The sequence below is a fragment of the Hyperolius riggenbachi genome, chromosome 1 (assembly GCF_040937935.1).
Source record: "Hyperolius riggenbachi isolate aHypRig1 chromosome 1, aHypRig1.pri, whole genome shotgun sequence".
Classification (NCBI taxonomy): Eukaryota; Metazoa; Chordata; class Amphibia; order Anura; family Hyperoliidae; genus Hyperolius; species Hyperolius riggenbachi.
Window position 1 is genome coordinate 286,017,856 of NC_090646.1, and position 15,861 is coordinate 286,033,716.

Genomic DNA, 15,861 nt, shown 5'->3' on the forward strand with positions numbered 1-15,861 from the left:
ATGGCATATACACCAGCAAACTTATTGATGGAAAATAAGTAGCCTAGTTCTTAGATGCCAGAAAGTACTATTTATTATTAAATCTGCAGCAGCATGACTCCAATTTCAATAAAAACTATATATGCTGCAGCTATGACAAGAAAGAATGTATGACATCAGTATTCACTTGTATTGAAAACAAGCGCACAAAGAGAAAGCTTTATGAAATCTGAAGCACAAGACTCAGGGCTTATTCACAGCGGGACGTTGCACTGTAATGTGACGTTAAAATTGCAACACAGCATTACAGCGCAACGCAAAAAAAAGGGTGGTAACGCACATTAATGCTGCGTTACCGTCGCATACAGTAGGTACAGTAAAACATACAGGCAATGACAATTATGCTGTCCCGTACCCAGTAATGTGAGCGTTTAGAGGTAACGCACTGCAGCAGTGCATTACCATAATGCTACACTTTACGTGACGCTATTGTCTTATCATTGCAGTGCGGTAAGCTGCGTTATAAGGGTTTGTAAGACTGGGTTTCCAATAGCCGTCGTGTATCCTACAAGATGCACATCCTCTTCTGCGAGTACGCAGCCGAATCATGCACAGCTATGGGATTCGCTGCCACTCACACCAAAACTGATAGCAATGTCGGACAAATCGCTATGTTAAGCGATTCGGCTGGCAACACCATTATCCTGTATTGCAGAGTTTTCCCACGTGATTTGCCTGCGGAGAAACTCTGCAGATTCGGCCCCTTTTCTGCGCCAGTGGAAACGGCCCATAACACAGCTCCGCAACATCCCACTGTGAATGAAGCCACAGTGTAACATTAAAGAGGCATGCAGCAGATTCACCACAAGAAAGCATCTCCAGCCTCAGTCCCAGTGTAGAAGCTTTCATTGATTTGAGCTGACAAGCTCCTATATTTGATAAAACCTCACTTGATATAACCTCCTCAAAAACACAAACAGTAGTTCAAAGAGCATTATTATTATTTAGTATTTATATAGCGCCGACATCTTCGCAGCGCTGTACAGAGTACCGGTATATTGTCTTGTCACTAACTGTCCCTCAAAGGGGGCTCACAATCTAACCCCCTCTTATAGTCATATGTCTATGTATGTATCCTGTAGTGTATGTATCGTAGTCTAGGGCCAATTTGGGGGAAGCCAATTAACTTATGTGTATGTTTTTAGGATGTGGGAGGAAACCGGAGTACCCGGAGGAAACTCACACAAACACGGGGAGAACATACAAATTCCTTGCAGATGTTGACCTAGCTGGGATTCGAACCGGGCACGCAGCGCTGCAAGGCGCTAGCGCTAACCACTACACCACCGTGCTGCTCTAGAGCATAAAACGGATCCCCTAAGCAAGGAGAAAGTACTAGGATCTAATTAGCCATCTTTCACCTTGTTTCTTATACCAAAACCACTTGTTTGGTGAAAGCCAAAGGATGCCTTCAATCCATTTTTATGTCCAACTCATACTTGCATGGGTTTCCTTCCATGTGTTAAAAGTAGGCCAATTATCAAAATAATTGCCCATAGGTAGATAAGTTGCCTTTCCCCAAACAATTTGTATTCATTTTATAGCACTGACATTTCCCGCAGCACTTTACAGAATACGTAGTCAAGGTGTGTTTAGTAGCATTGTAACGGCTGCATTTTAACGCGGCTTTCCACACTGCAATGCACCACCTATGCAACGTTCACAGTGTGGCTGCTGCGGTATAACAGTGTGCGGCATCCCAATGCACTGCATGCTGTGCATTACCACAAAACACACACTGGCCATAGAAAGAGCTGCAAGGCAAGAGTGCTATCCAATGACCCAAGAGTATGACTGTGATATTCAACCAGGTCATTGCACTCTCGTGCCCCTCCAATCTATATAGGAATATGTAAACATGTCAACAACCTAAAGAAACTAGCAAATAGGAGGTGGGGCATCAGATGGCAGTTGGAGGGGCAGTGGCAGTGCATGGCTGTGATGCCGCAAGCCCCTACCTGACTAGTACAATCCTGTCCCCTGGCCACCAGAAGTCCCATCGGATTACCAAACGTCTTTCAGTAGATAGGAGATTTTATCACTAATATTTAAATTTCCATGTGGCACTAGACCACAGTAGCCATATTTCTGCATGTAGACATACTTGGTAGTGGGTACAAATCAGTATTCCATCCTTGGTAGTGAGTACAAATCAATATTCCATCCTTAGTAGTAAGTACAAATCAGTATTCCATCCTTGGTAGTGGGTACAAATCAGTATTCCATCCTTGGTAGTAAGTACAAATCAGTATTCCATCCTTGGTAGTGGGTACAAATCAGTATTCCATCCTTGGTAGTGGGTACAAATCAGTATTCCATCCTTGGTAGTGGGTACAAATCAGTATTCCATCCTTGGTAGTGGGTACAAATCAGTATTCCATCCTTGGTAGTAAGTACAAATCAGTATTCCGTCCTTGGTAGTAAGTACAAATCAGTATTGCATCCATTGTAGTGGGTACAAATCAGTATTCCATCTTTGGTCATAAGTACAAATCAGTATTCCATCCTTGGTAGTGGGTACAAATCAGTATTCCCTCCTTGGTAGTAAGTACAAATCAGTATTCCATCCTTGGTAGTGGGTACAAATCAGTATTCTATGCTTGGTAGTGGGTACAAATCAGTATTCCATCCTTGGTAGTGGGTACAAATCAGTATTCCATCCTTGGTAGTGAGTACAAATCAGTATTCCATCCTTGGTAGTGGGTACAAATCAGTATTCCCTCCTTGGTAGTAAGTACAAATCAGTATTCCATCCTTGGTAGTGGGTACAAATCAGTATTCAATCCTTGGTAGTGGGTACAAATCAGTATTCCACCCTTGGTAGTGAGTACAAATCAGTATTCCATCCTTGGTATTGGTTACAAATCAGTATTCCATCCTTGGTAGTGAGTACAAATCAGTATTCCATCCTTGGTATTGGTTACAAATCAGTATTCCATCCTTGGTAGTGGGTACAAATCAGTATTCCATCCTTGGTAGTGAGTACAAATCAGTATTCCATCCTTGGTAGTGGGTACAAATCAGTATTCCATCCTTGGTAGTGGGTACAAATCAGTATTCCATCCTTGGTAGTGGGTACAAATCAGTATTCCATCCTTGGTAGTGGGTACAAATCAGTATTCCATCCTTGGTAGTGGGTACAAATCAGTATTCCATCCTTGGTAGTGGGTACAAATCAGTATTCCATCCTTGGTAGTGGGTACAAATCAGTATTCCATCCTTGGTAGTGGGTACAAATCAGTATTCCATCCTTGGTAGTGAGTACAAATCAGTATTCCATCCTTGGTAGTGGGTACAAATCAGTATTCCATCCTTGGTAGTGAGTACAAATCAGTATTCCATCCTTGGTAGTGAGTACAAATCAGTATTCCATCCTTGGTATTGGTTACAAATCAGTATTCCATACTTGGTAGGGGATACAAATCAGTATTCCACCCTTGGTAGTGGGTACAAATCATTATTCTATCCTTGGTAGTGAGTACAAATCAGTATTCCATCCTTGGTAGGGGGTACAAATCAGTATTCCATCCTTGGTAGTAAGTACAAATCAGTATTCCATCCTTGGTAGTGGGTACAAATCAGTATTCCATCCTTGGTAGTAAGTACAAATCAGTATTCCATCCTTGGTAGTGGGTACAAATCAGTATTCCATCCTTGGTAGTGGGTACAAATCAGTATTCCATCCTTGGTAGTGGGTACAAATCAGTATTCCATACTTGGTGCGGGGTACAAATCAGTATTCCATACTTGGTGCGGGGTACAAATCAGTATTCCATCCTTGGTAGTGGGTACAAATCAGTATTCCATACTTGGTGGGGGTACAAATCAGTATTCCATCCTTGGTAGTGGGTACAAATCAGTTTTCCATCCTTGGTAGTAAGTACAAATCAGTATTCCATCCTTGGTAGTGGGTACAAATCAGTATTCCATCCTTGGTAGTAAGTACAAATCAGTATTCCGTCCATGGTAGTGGGTACAAATCAGTATTCCATCTTTGGTCGTAAGTACAAATCAGTATTCCATCCTTGGTAGTGGGTACAAATCAGTATTCCCTCCTTGGTAGTAAGTACAAATCAGTATTCCATCCTTGGTAGTGGGTACAAATCAGTATTCCATCCTTGGTAGTGGGTACAAATCAGTATTCCATCCTTGGTAGTAAGTACAAATCAGTATTCCATCCTTGGTAGTGGGTACAAATCAGTATTCCATCCTTGGTAGTGGGTACAAATCAGTATTCCATCCTTGGTAGTGGGTACAAATCAGTATTCCATCCTTGGTAGTGGGTACAAATCAGTATTCCATCCTTGGTAGTGAGTACAAATCAGTTTTCCATCCTTGGTAGTGGGTACAAATCAGTATTCCATCCTTGGTAGTGGGTACAAATCAGTATTCCATCCTTGGTAGTGGGTACAAATCAGTATTCCATCCTTGGTAGTGGGTACAAATCAGTATTCCATCCTTGGTAGTGAGTACAAATCAGTTTTCCATCCTTGGTAGTGGGTACAAATCAGTATTCCATCCTTGGTAGTGGGTACAAATCAGTATTCCATCCTTGGTAGTGAGTACAAATCAGTTTTCCATCCTTGGTAGTGGGTACAAATCAGTATTCCATCCTTGGTAGTGAGTACAAATCAGTATTCCATCCTTGGTATTGGTTACAAATCAGTATTCCATCCTTGGTAGGGGGTACAAATCATTATTCTATCCTTGGTAGTGGGTACAAATCAGTATTCCATCCTTGGTAGTGGGTATAAATCAGTATTCCATCCTTGGTAGTGGGTACAAATCAGTATTCCATCCTTGGTAGTGAGTACAAATCAGTATTCCATCCTTGGTAGTGGGTACAAATCAGTATTCCATCCTTGGTAGTGAGTACAAATCAGTATTCCATCCTTGGTAGTGAGTACAAATCAGTATTCCATCCTTGGTATTGGTTACAAATCAGTATTCCATACTTGGTAGGGGATACAAATCAGTATTCCACCCTTGGTAGTGGGTACAAATCATTATTCTATCCTTGGTAGTGAGTACAAATCAGTATTCCATCCTTGGTAGGGGGTACAAATCAGTATTCCATCCTTGGTAGTAAGTACAAATCAGTATTCCATCCTTGGTAGTGGGTACAAATCAGTATTCCATCCTTGGTAGTAAGTACAAATCAGTATTCCATCCTTGGTAGTGGGTACAAATCAGTATTCCATCCTTGGTAGTGGGTACAAATCAGTATTCCATCCTTGGTAGTGGGTACAAATCAGTATTCCATACTTGGTGCGGGGTACAAATCAGTATTCCATACTTGGTGCGGGGTACAAATCAGTATTCCATCCTTGGTAGTGGGTACAAATCAGTATTCCATACTTGGTGGGGGTACAAATCAGTATTCCATCCTTGGTAGTGGGTACAAATCAGTTTTCCATCCTTGGTAGTAAGTACAAATCAGTATTCCATCCTTGGTAGTGGGTACAAATCAGTATTCCATCCTTGGTAGTAAGTACAAATCAGTATTCCGTCCATGGTAGTGGGTACAAATCAGTATTCCATCTTTGGTCGTAAGTACAAATCAGTATTCCATCCTTGGTAGTGGGTACAAATCAGTATTCCCTCCTTGGTAGTAAGTACAAATCAGTATTCCATCCTTGGTAGTGGGTACAAATCAGTATTCCATCCTTGGTAGTGGGTACAAATCAGTATTCCATCCTTGGTAGTAAGTACAAATCAGTATTCCATCCTTGGTAGTGGGTACAAATCAGTATTCCATCCTTGGTAGTGGGTACAAATCAGTATTCCATCCTTGGTAGTGGGTACAAATCAGTATTCCATCCTTGGTAGTGGGTACAAATCAGTATTCCATCCTTGGTAGTGGGTACAAATCAGTATTCCATCCTTGGTAGTGAGTACAAATCAGTTTTCCATCCTTGGTAGTGGGTACAAATCAGTATTCCATCCTTGGTAGTGAGTACAAATCAGTATTCCATCCTTGGTATTGGTTACAAATCAGTATTCCATACTTGGTAGGGGATACAAATCAGTATTCCACCCTTGGTAGTGGGTACAAATCATTATTCTATCCTTGGTAGTGAGTACAAATCAGTATTCCATCCTTGGTAGGGGGTACAAATCATTATTCTATCCTTGGTAGTGGGTACAAATCAGTATTCTATCCTTGGTAGTGGGTATAAATCAGTATTCCATCCTTGGTAGTGGGTACAAATCAGTATTCCATCCTTGGTAGTGAGTACAAATCAGTATTCCATCCTTGGTAGTGGGTACAAATCAGTATTCCATCCTTGGTAGTGAGTACAAATCAGTATTCCATCCTTGGTAGTGAGTACAAATCAGTATTCCATCCTTGGTATTGGTTACAAATCAGTATTCCATACTTGGTAGGGGATACAAATCAGTATTCCACCCTTGGTAGTGGGTACAAATCATTATTCTATCCTTGGTAGTGAGTACAAATCAGTATTCCATCCTTGGTAGGGGGTACAAATCAGTATTCCATCTTTGGTCGTAAGTACAAATCAGTATTCCATCCTTGGTAGTGGGTACAAATCAGTATTCCCTCCTTGGTAGTAAGTACAAATCAGTATTCCATCCTTGGTAGTGGGTACAAATCAGTATTCCATCCTTGGTAGTGGGTACAAATCAGTATTCCATCCTTGGTAGTAAGTACAAATCAGTATTCCATCCTTGGTAGTGGGTACAAATCAGTATTTCACCCTTGGTATTGGTTACAAATCAGTATTCCATCCATGGTAGTGGGTACAAATCAGTATTCCATCCTTGGTAGTGAGTACAAATCAGTATTCCATCCTTGGTAGTGGGTACAAATCAGTATTCCATCCTTGGTAGTGGGTACAAATCAGTATTCCATCCTTGGTAGTGGGTACAAATCAGTATTCCATCCTTGGTAGTGGGTACAAATCAGTATTCCATCCTTGGTAGTGGGTACAAATCAGTATTCCATCCTTGGTAGTGAGTACAAATCAGTTTTCCATCCTTGGTAGTGGGTACAAATCAGTATTCCATCCTTGGTAGTGAGTACAAATCAGTATTCCATCCTTGGTATTGGTTACAAATCAGTATTCCATACATGGTAGGGGATACAAATCAGTATTCCACCCTTGGTAGTGGGTACAAATCATTATTCTATCCTTGGTAGTGAGTACAAATCAGTATTCCATCCTTGGTAGGGGGTACAAATCATTATTCTATCCTTGGTAGTGGGTACAAATCAGTATTCCATCCTTGGTAGTGGGTATAAATCAGTATTCCATACTTGGTGGGGGTACAAATCAGTATTCCATCCTTGGTAGTAAGTACAAATCAGTATTCCATCCTTGGTAGTGGGTACAAATCAGTATTCCATCCTTGGTAGTGGGTACAAATCAGTATTCCATCCTTGGTAGTGGGTACAAATCAGTATTCCATACTTGGTGGGGGGTACAAATCAGTATTCCATACTTGGTGGGGGGTACAAATCAGTATTCCACCCTTGGTGGTGGGTACAAATCATTATTCTATCCTTGGTAGTGGGTACAAATCAGTATTCCATCCTTGGTAGGGGGTACAAATCAGTATTCCATCCTTGGTAGGGGGTACAAATCAGTATTCCATCCTTGGTAGGGGGTACAAATCAGTATTCCATACTTGGTGGGGGTACAAATCAGTATTCCATACTTGGTGGGGGGTACAAATCAGTATTCCATACTTGGTGGGGGGTACAAATCAGTATTCCACCCTTGGTGGTGGGTACAAATAATTATTCTATCCTTGGTAGTGGGTACAAATCAGTATTCCATCCTTGGTAGGGGGTACAAATCAGTATTCCATCCTTGGTAGTGGGTACAAATCAGTATTCCATCCTTGGTAGTGGGTACAAATCAGTATTCCATACTTGGTGGGGGGTACAAATCAGTATTCCATACTTGGTGGGGGGTACAAATCAGTATTCCACCCTTGGTGGTGGGTACAAATCATTATTCTATCCTTGGTAGTGGGTACAAATCAGTATTCCATCCTTGGTAGGGGGTACAAATCAGTATTCCATCCTTGGTAGGGGGTACAAATCAGTATTCCATACTTGGTGGGGGTACAAATCAGTATTCCATCCTTGGTAGGGGGTACAAATCAGTATTCCATCCTTGGTAGGGGGTACAAATCAGTATTCCATCCTTGGTAGGGGGTACAAATCAGTATTCCATGCACTTGGGAGCAAACAGATTACCTTACCATTGAGCACAAGTAGAATTAGGCCTCCTTCACATGGGCAGCTGCTAGCAGTGCACTCACCTCCTATCAGCTGTTTCAGTGTACCTCGCTAGGTGATTGCAGGCACTTGGCATGGTCAGTGGGGAGGCGCCTAATCCTATGGAGGTACATCGGCAGCAGCCGGGCTAAAAGTGCCCGCTAATTATTTAATATCATTTAATACCCTTTAGATTGTAAGCTCGCAAGGGCAGGGCTCTCTCCCCCTTTTGTGTCTTGGAAATCATTACACATTTTATTTATCATGTTACTTTTATCACTGTCATTACCAATTCTGTCTTTTGTATTCTGTATTTCGTATCAGTTTTGTATTTTGTCACTAATTATGTATCTTGTATATTGGTGTACACCATTGTCTGTATTATTATGTACCCCATGTTTGTTTCTTTGTACAGTGCCATGGTTGGCACTTTATAAATCAATAATAATAAATATCGATTGTACAATTTTATCAAATCTATGTAGTAGAAGGGTAAACTGAGTGAATATATTCTGAATAGATATTACACAGAAGTGTACGATTAACACTGTATCATTAGTGGGCACCTTTAGACATGACATGAAGCTTTTTTTTTTTTTTTGCTACTGTATAGCAACGTGTGTGCTTACAAAACTCTGCCATTCACTTGCTTTAAATTGGAAGCAGAATGGAAGCAGCTTATCCATCTACATGAAACAAGCATTTTACCATTAGGACATCAGGTTGTCCACAGTTACTAAGAAAAAAACTGCTATCAACCACCCATGATGCACTGCACACACCATATAACTCAGGTTCCTTCAAGGGGGTATTTTGGCCTCTCTCAATTTCCACTATCAAAAAGTAATACTGAGTGTGCTGCTATTTCAAGTCACCCGGCTGGAAAAAAAATTCTGGGGAGAACACGATGTATGGTGACAACACACTATGTGCTCCTGGTAACAGGTACAATATCCAGGTACAGAGGAGGTATGTGACCAAGTCTTTGGGTCCCATAATTGTTCAATAAAATGCTTGACAATAACACCAGCTTTAATGGCACAGCCAACCATATTGCATTCCTTAATCCTCATGCTAGAATGAGAGAACAATTTACTTCGCTGGTTTTCTTTTACCAAGCACCATCAGGTGTGATGATTGCACTACAAGGTCACAGAATAGCCATGGAATGAAGCCACATTATAGAACCCAGTGGTGCAAATATTAACTCTCCCATACACACTGCTAAACAAATTCAGGAGTGGCTTCATATACTGCATGATGAAGTCAAAGACTTTATTTGCTTGGCTTGCCCTTTACTACATTACAATATTGGACCTGTGCCAACTGGAGAGAGGGGGACTTATCACCTGCCTGGGCTCTTTTTGATAAGAGCCCAGGCAGGTGATAAAATCAAGACTTTTCTAAACATTTTTAAATTACATGATTCTTGTCACCAACATTGTTGGCAACTACGGTGTGAAACCCTATAAGTGATTCCCAATTACAGATTGTGTCCCGTACATTGGAAATGCCACCTGACCCAGCCCTAAATCAGAACATCTTTTATCAGCTATTTGTGAAGAAATTGAGACTTTTTTACCTACAACTGCATATCATTTCCATTATGCTGGGCATAGCTAGTGTGTACATTCATATCCAATGACGCTGCAATTCATAATTTAGGCTAGTTTCACACTGGGGCGCCCCTCACACTGCATAGGGAAAAGTCGCAACTAGGGCTGCACAATTTTAGGAAAAAATTGAAATTGAAATTTTTCTCTCAAAAATTGTAATTTCAATTTTATTCACAATTTTCTTCAAAACAAGCTGTAGCTGTAGTTGTCCCAGTATAGGTTAGCCAGGTAGGTGCATCCAGTATAGGTAATCAGTATAGTTGCCCCATTATAAATGAGCTAGGTAGGTGGATGCAGTGTAGGAAGCCACAGCCAGTATAGTTGCCCCAGTATAGGTTAGCTAGGTAGGTGCCTCCAGTATAGGTAGCCAGGCAGCATAGGTGTAGCGGTGGGGGAGAGCGGGCATATCGTAGTAACAACTTACCTTCCGGGATGACACCGGCAATTTCTATCTTCTTCCTTATTCCTCTCCCAGCAGTCCATCGCATTGGTACCAGCGCCCCCTGTTATGACATGCGGTTATGTCATCACAGAAGGCGCTGTCACCAACGCGTCTGACACCTGAGAGAGGAAGTAGAAAGAGGCTGCGGGGGATCCTGGAAGGTGAGTTGCGCTATAATAATATGCGTGGAACGCGGCAAGTTGCAGAAAAATATTTGCATTAAAAAAAATTGCTGCTTTGACAAATTATGTAATCGTCGTGCCCCACATTGCGATTTCGATTTAATAAATAATTTATCATGCAGCCCTAGTAAATACTTTTCTTTTTTTTTTATACTCATCCTGGGTGAGTGTCCATCTTGAGCGCACGTCCGCATGAAAAAGGATATTGCACCAAAATCACTCCAAAATCGCAAAATAAAAAAAAGCAGAAAATCTCAATATTTTTGAGCTTTGAAACTTCTTATGTTCTCTTTAAATAATACCAGATGCCTGGCAGCCCTGCTGGTGATCTGCCTCTAATACTTTTAGCCATAGACCGTGAACAAGCATGCAGATAAGATGCTTCTGACAAAAATCTGACAAGATTACCCACATGCTTGTTTGTGTGTGATTCAAACACTACTGATGCCAGACAGATCAGCAGGACTGCCAGGCAACTGGTATAAATATGGCAGCCTCCATATACCTCTTGCTTCAGGTTCCCTTTAAAAGCTGCTTTAATTACCGGAGAGGTGAGTAATCAATCAGCTGCCAGTTATCAATCATTAACCTTACACATCTGATTAATTCCATTCAGCCCAGGGACATTATAACATTCATTGTAGAGCGAAAGAAGCTGGCAAGTCAGGATCCAGATAACACCACTAGTTAGTAATCAGAATGTCAGTATGCTGCACCTTCTGCTTTCTTGGTAGTTACACCCATCGCACACCTATAGCTGACCGAATAATTAAGCAATGTGCTTATAATGTCTCAGAACTACAATTATTGAACGGTGAGGTCACTTGTATTTATAGGAGAAATGTTGGCGCTAGTATGGTGTAAGTGACCCAGCTAAGTCCATAGGGAACAGGCCTCAAATCATTGAACTCTTTGCAACTTAATTTGTTTAATAGTTAGGGTGTAGTTATTATACAACCTATCTGGAACCTAGGGGTTCTAGAGGGTGCTGTCAACCCAATCACGTTAGCGGAATTTCCCCATGAGCTTTCACGCTGTGCCCCCTAAACCAAATGTTTGAATGAGTACTTCATTGGAGAATTAAAAACCTACATTATTTATCATGTATATAGTATAAGAGCCTAGAGATGACATATCAAAAGTGTGCTCTTTTATTTCTGTTAAAGAGTTAATAAATGGTATCATTTTTGCCATTAATCCTCATATACATTTAATTGTTAGCGATTGTGGATGGACAGTTAAAACAACATTCCAAGGAGTGAATAATGGCATCTTTATGCCAATTATCCTCATAAACACATTTAATGTAATTGTTAGCGATTGTGGATGGACTGTCACAGCGACATTTCAAGGAGTGAGCACTGTACATATACACTGTTCACTTACAGCCAAGCAATGTGTACCGTTGAGTGGAGAGGGAGGAAGGATGATGGCTCATGCAGAAGTGTTGTCCAGCAGTGTGAAAACAAAACACGATAATGTGCTCATTTGCTGTTAAAGGAAACCAGAGTTGTTCTAAAGAAAATGCTTTATACATACCTGGGGATTCCTCCAACCCCATACGCACGGATCACTCCCACGCCACTGTCCTCAGCCTTGCTGCAGTTCCGATACGGGGCACGTCACTTCAGCCAGTCGGGCCAGTCTACGCAGGAGAAGTGCGCCCTCTATGTATCTTTTCAGCGGCTGCAGGAGAGATACGCAAACAGCGCACTTCACTTACGTCAGACTGGCTCCGACTGACGGAAGTGCGGGGACTCAGTACCAAAGCTGCAGGAAGACTGAGGACGGCGGCGTGGGAGCGATCCGTGCGTATGGGGCTGGAGGAAGTCTCAGGTATGTATAAAACGTTTTCTTTAGAACAGCTCTGGTACACTTTAAGCCATTCACTATGCCAGATCGTTAAAAGACTAACAAGCACATTCTTTGCACTGTAGGATGCTGCTCAATCGTTTGCCACCTACTGTCCCTCCTCCCTTTTAAAGTACATGTTGCTCTGCTATAGCTTAGCAATATCTCTATACAGTGCTTGTTTCCAAACTGCCACCCTCAGGACCCTTTCACACTGGGGCAGTGCAGTGCGGTATTTTACCGCATTCCTACTGCAGGGCAATATAAGTCTATGGGTTAAATCACACTGCCTGCAGTGAGGTTCGCTGCGCCGGAAGTCCCCCATCGAACGCGAGTGCATACCTACGTTACCGTGTGGCTACTGCGGCAACCTGCAGCAATCTGTGGCGGACCAGAAGTCATGTAAGTCTATGGTAACGCATGTGTTTTTAAACAACCCACCGCAGTTTTTTTGCGTTGTGCTTAAGCTTATTTTAGCAATACGCTTCCACACATGTCATTGATTCGCCAACAGGAAGTGAGCGTCACTTCTTGCTTGGCTGGATGCCAGATGGGAATTACTGCGTTACTACTCCCGAAGGCCTGACCGCACTACAACGCTAAATCCAATCTTCAGTGTGAAACTGGCCACATGGTCCTTTGTTGTTGTGTTGCATTAAGATCGCACCGGTGGTGAAGTCAGTAACGTTTATAGTAAAGCATACTGTACATTGAAAGCTTCACTGCCACTGTAAACGTGCACATTGTCCAGTAGACTCACAGCATGCAGTTCATTACTCTGACGGAAACAACCGCACCCGTTGTGAACATGCCATAGAAACATAATTGCTGTGCGATTACATTATTATTATGTATTTATTTATTTCCAACATCTTCCGCAGCATTACATTGTTTGTTGCAGCACAAGGCTGATGCCGTGCGAAAGGGCCCTTAGGCTTCCTTAACACTATAGGGTTGATTCACTAGTGAATCAACCCCATACAAATAGCGAGCGTTACCTCCTGTAACACTCGCTATCTCCTTTTGCTCTCCTTACTGCACGCTTAGTGGGCCTTATCAGAGTTAACGTGCCTTATCAGAGTTAGTGTACCTTATCAGAGTAGAATAGCGAGCGATACGAACATATCCCTCCTATTCGGCAACGGCGAGAGCTCCACTCGTCCTGTCCTGAGCCCCTGCGGTTCAAATCACTTTAAAGGACATTATCCCCACACTTTGATTGGCCCAATAGGCTGCCTGTCAAGTTTCCTGTCAAGTGACAGGCAGCCTATTGGGCCAATCAAATGCGGGGATAATGTCCTTCAGGGCTACAACCCACTAGAGCGATTTTTTTGAGCGTTTAGGGAGCGATTCAAAACGCCAGCGATTTCCCTAAACACTCAGCTAATGTTAATGGATGGGCCAAATTCTACTGGAGCGATTGCGATTAGCAAAATCGCTAACGCAGGACATGCAGCATTTGTTTAGCGTTAGTGTTAGCGTTTTTTCAATGTAAAGTATATAAATGCTGGCATAATCGCTCATGAATCACTATACACAGCGATTTGCTAGCGTTTTTAAATTACTGCACACTGTAAAAAAAAAAAAAATTAATTGAAAGGACCAATCAGATTTAAAAACGCTAATCGCAAATCGCTACACAATCGCTGGCAAAAAGCTTACACTTTTTAAAATCCATAGGCAAACGCAGGGGGGATTACAGCTGCCCCAAATCCCCCCTCAGACCAGGGCCAGTGCAGTGTCTGGGGACAGGAACAAGTTGAGACACCAGAATATCTGCTGTGTGAATTCTTCACTTTCTCCATCATTAGCAATGTTGGGTGTCCTCATTATTATCTGTATCCAAACTGCTCCTGATCGATCCTGTTGTCAGTCGGTCGGATGGGACATTGCATTATGTGTACACAGAATGTTGTCCTACCATATTATTATACTGTACTAGTCTACCTAAGCCTTGTTAAAAACGGGCTCCAGGTAGTGATACCGCCACTCCATGTTAGTGCACATGCGCGCACCCGCCGCGTGCGCCCGACCACCCGCCACGCGCACCCGTCCGCCCGAATCCCTGGCCCATCCTCCTGTCCCAACGGTTGACTGTACTGCGCACATGCAGACAGGGAAAGATGATGACGCAGGGACAGTTAGGTTTTATTATAGAGGATTGTGCGTGGCTGAGGGAGACCGTTCAGGAATCCCCCCCCCCCCCCCCCCCCTCTCCTTTGAAAATCCTGGATTTGCCCCTGAAATCGCTACCAAAATCGCCAGAAAACACTCATACAATCGCTTTCAAAAATCACATACACCACTGGATTCGGTGTGAACTTAACCACACAATTGTTAATGGCAATTGAAATTGAACAGGTGTGTGAGGTTTAAAGCTCAATACACACTTGTAAGTAAAGGAAAAGATTACATATATAATGCATATATAATGCAATAATAGTATATACCTATGACAGATAAACTGCTATTCAAAATATATTATTTGTCAGCACTCCATTTACGCTTGTACAAACTATGCTATGCCTCTTTACACAACATAAACCCTGACACACTGCTACAGTAGGTGGTAACTGTCTATAGCAATCAGTCTCGGATTCGGGTTGTTCTCAGTACAAAAATTCTACAGACCACTCAACGACATCTAATGGCAGACGTCAAAGTCAGCAACACGTACCAGTGGAAGAGTGAATACTGCGTGTGGAAGTACAGGTAGGTACAGACAGGATAACATGAACTCACCTCAAGCTAGACAGCTTCCTTGTGCCAAATCTGCAACTGTAACAGAACAATCCCTGCACTGGAGGAAGTTTACAAGGATCCTGTCATTAAAGCTGCTGGGCTGGACAGGAATCGGGCTACATACACATGCCTCCACACTAAAGACAGCCTACCGCGCACTGTGAATAACAATGCTATTTGTTATGAGTTCATCTTGGTTAGAAGTGCCATCTATCGAATAACTGTGGTAGTACACGCTACTAAACACACTTGTGCTGTGGAAAGAAATGGTAAAAAAATACATCAATCAGAATTTGCCCATGACCAATTAACGCCTGAAAAGAATATATATATTTTTTGTTCATAACATTTTTATTGTGGTAATTTGTCAGGAATATGTAACACGTCACCCATGCAATGACAACTGATTAAAAAAAATGGAATCCTTTAGATTAATAGCACTTTAAAGTGAACCCGAGGTGAGAGCGATATGGAGGCTGCCATGTTTATTTCCTTTTAAAAAATACTAGTTGCCTGGCAACCCTGCTGATCTATTTGGCTGCAATAATGTCTGAATTACACCAGAAACAAGCGGAAACAAGCATGCAGCTAATCTTGCCAGTTCTGACAATATTGTCTGCTGCATGCTTGTTTGGGATCTATGGCTGAAAATATAAGATGCAGATCATCAACAGGACAGCCAAGCAACTGGTATTGCTTAAAAGGAAATAAATATGGGAGCCTCCATATTCTCTCACCTCC

The 15,861-nt window shown here is 42.1% G+C and overlaps 1 protein-coding gene across 1 annotated transcript in view; it reads right to left on the minus strand.

Annotated features, from left to right (window-relative positions):
- SH2D4A (SH2 domain containing 4A) overlaps positions 1-15,274 on the minus strand; it is a 169,701-nt gene extending 154,427 nt beyond the window's left edge. Inside the window, exon 1 of the mRNA XM_068271152.1 lies at positions 15,121-15,274. The gene's annotated coding sequence lies outside the window, so the exon portion shown is untranslated. The remainder of the gene's footprint in view (positions 1-15,120) is intronic.
- Positions 15,275-15,861: the final 587 nt, after the last annotated feature.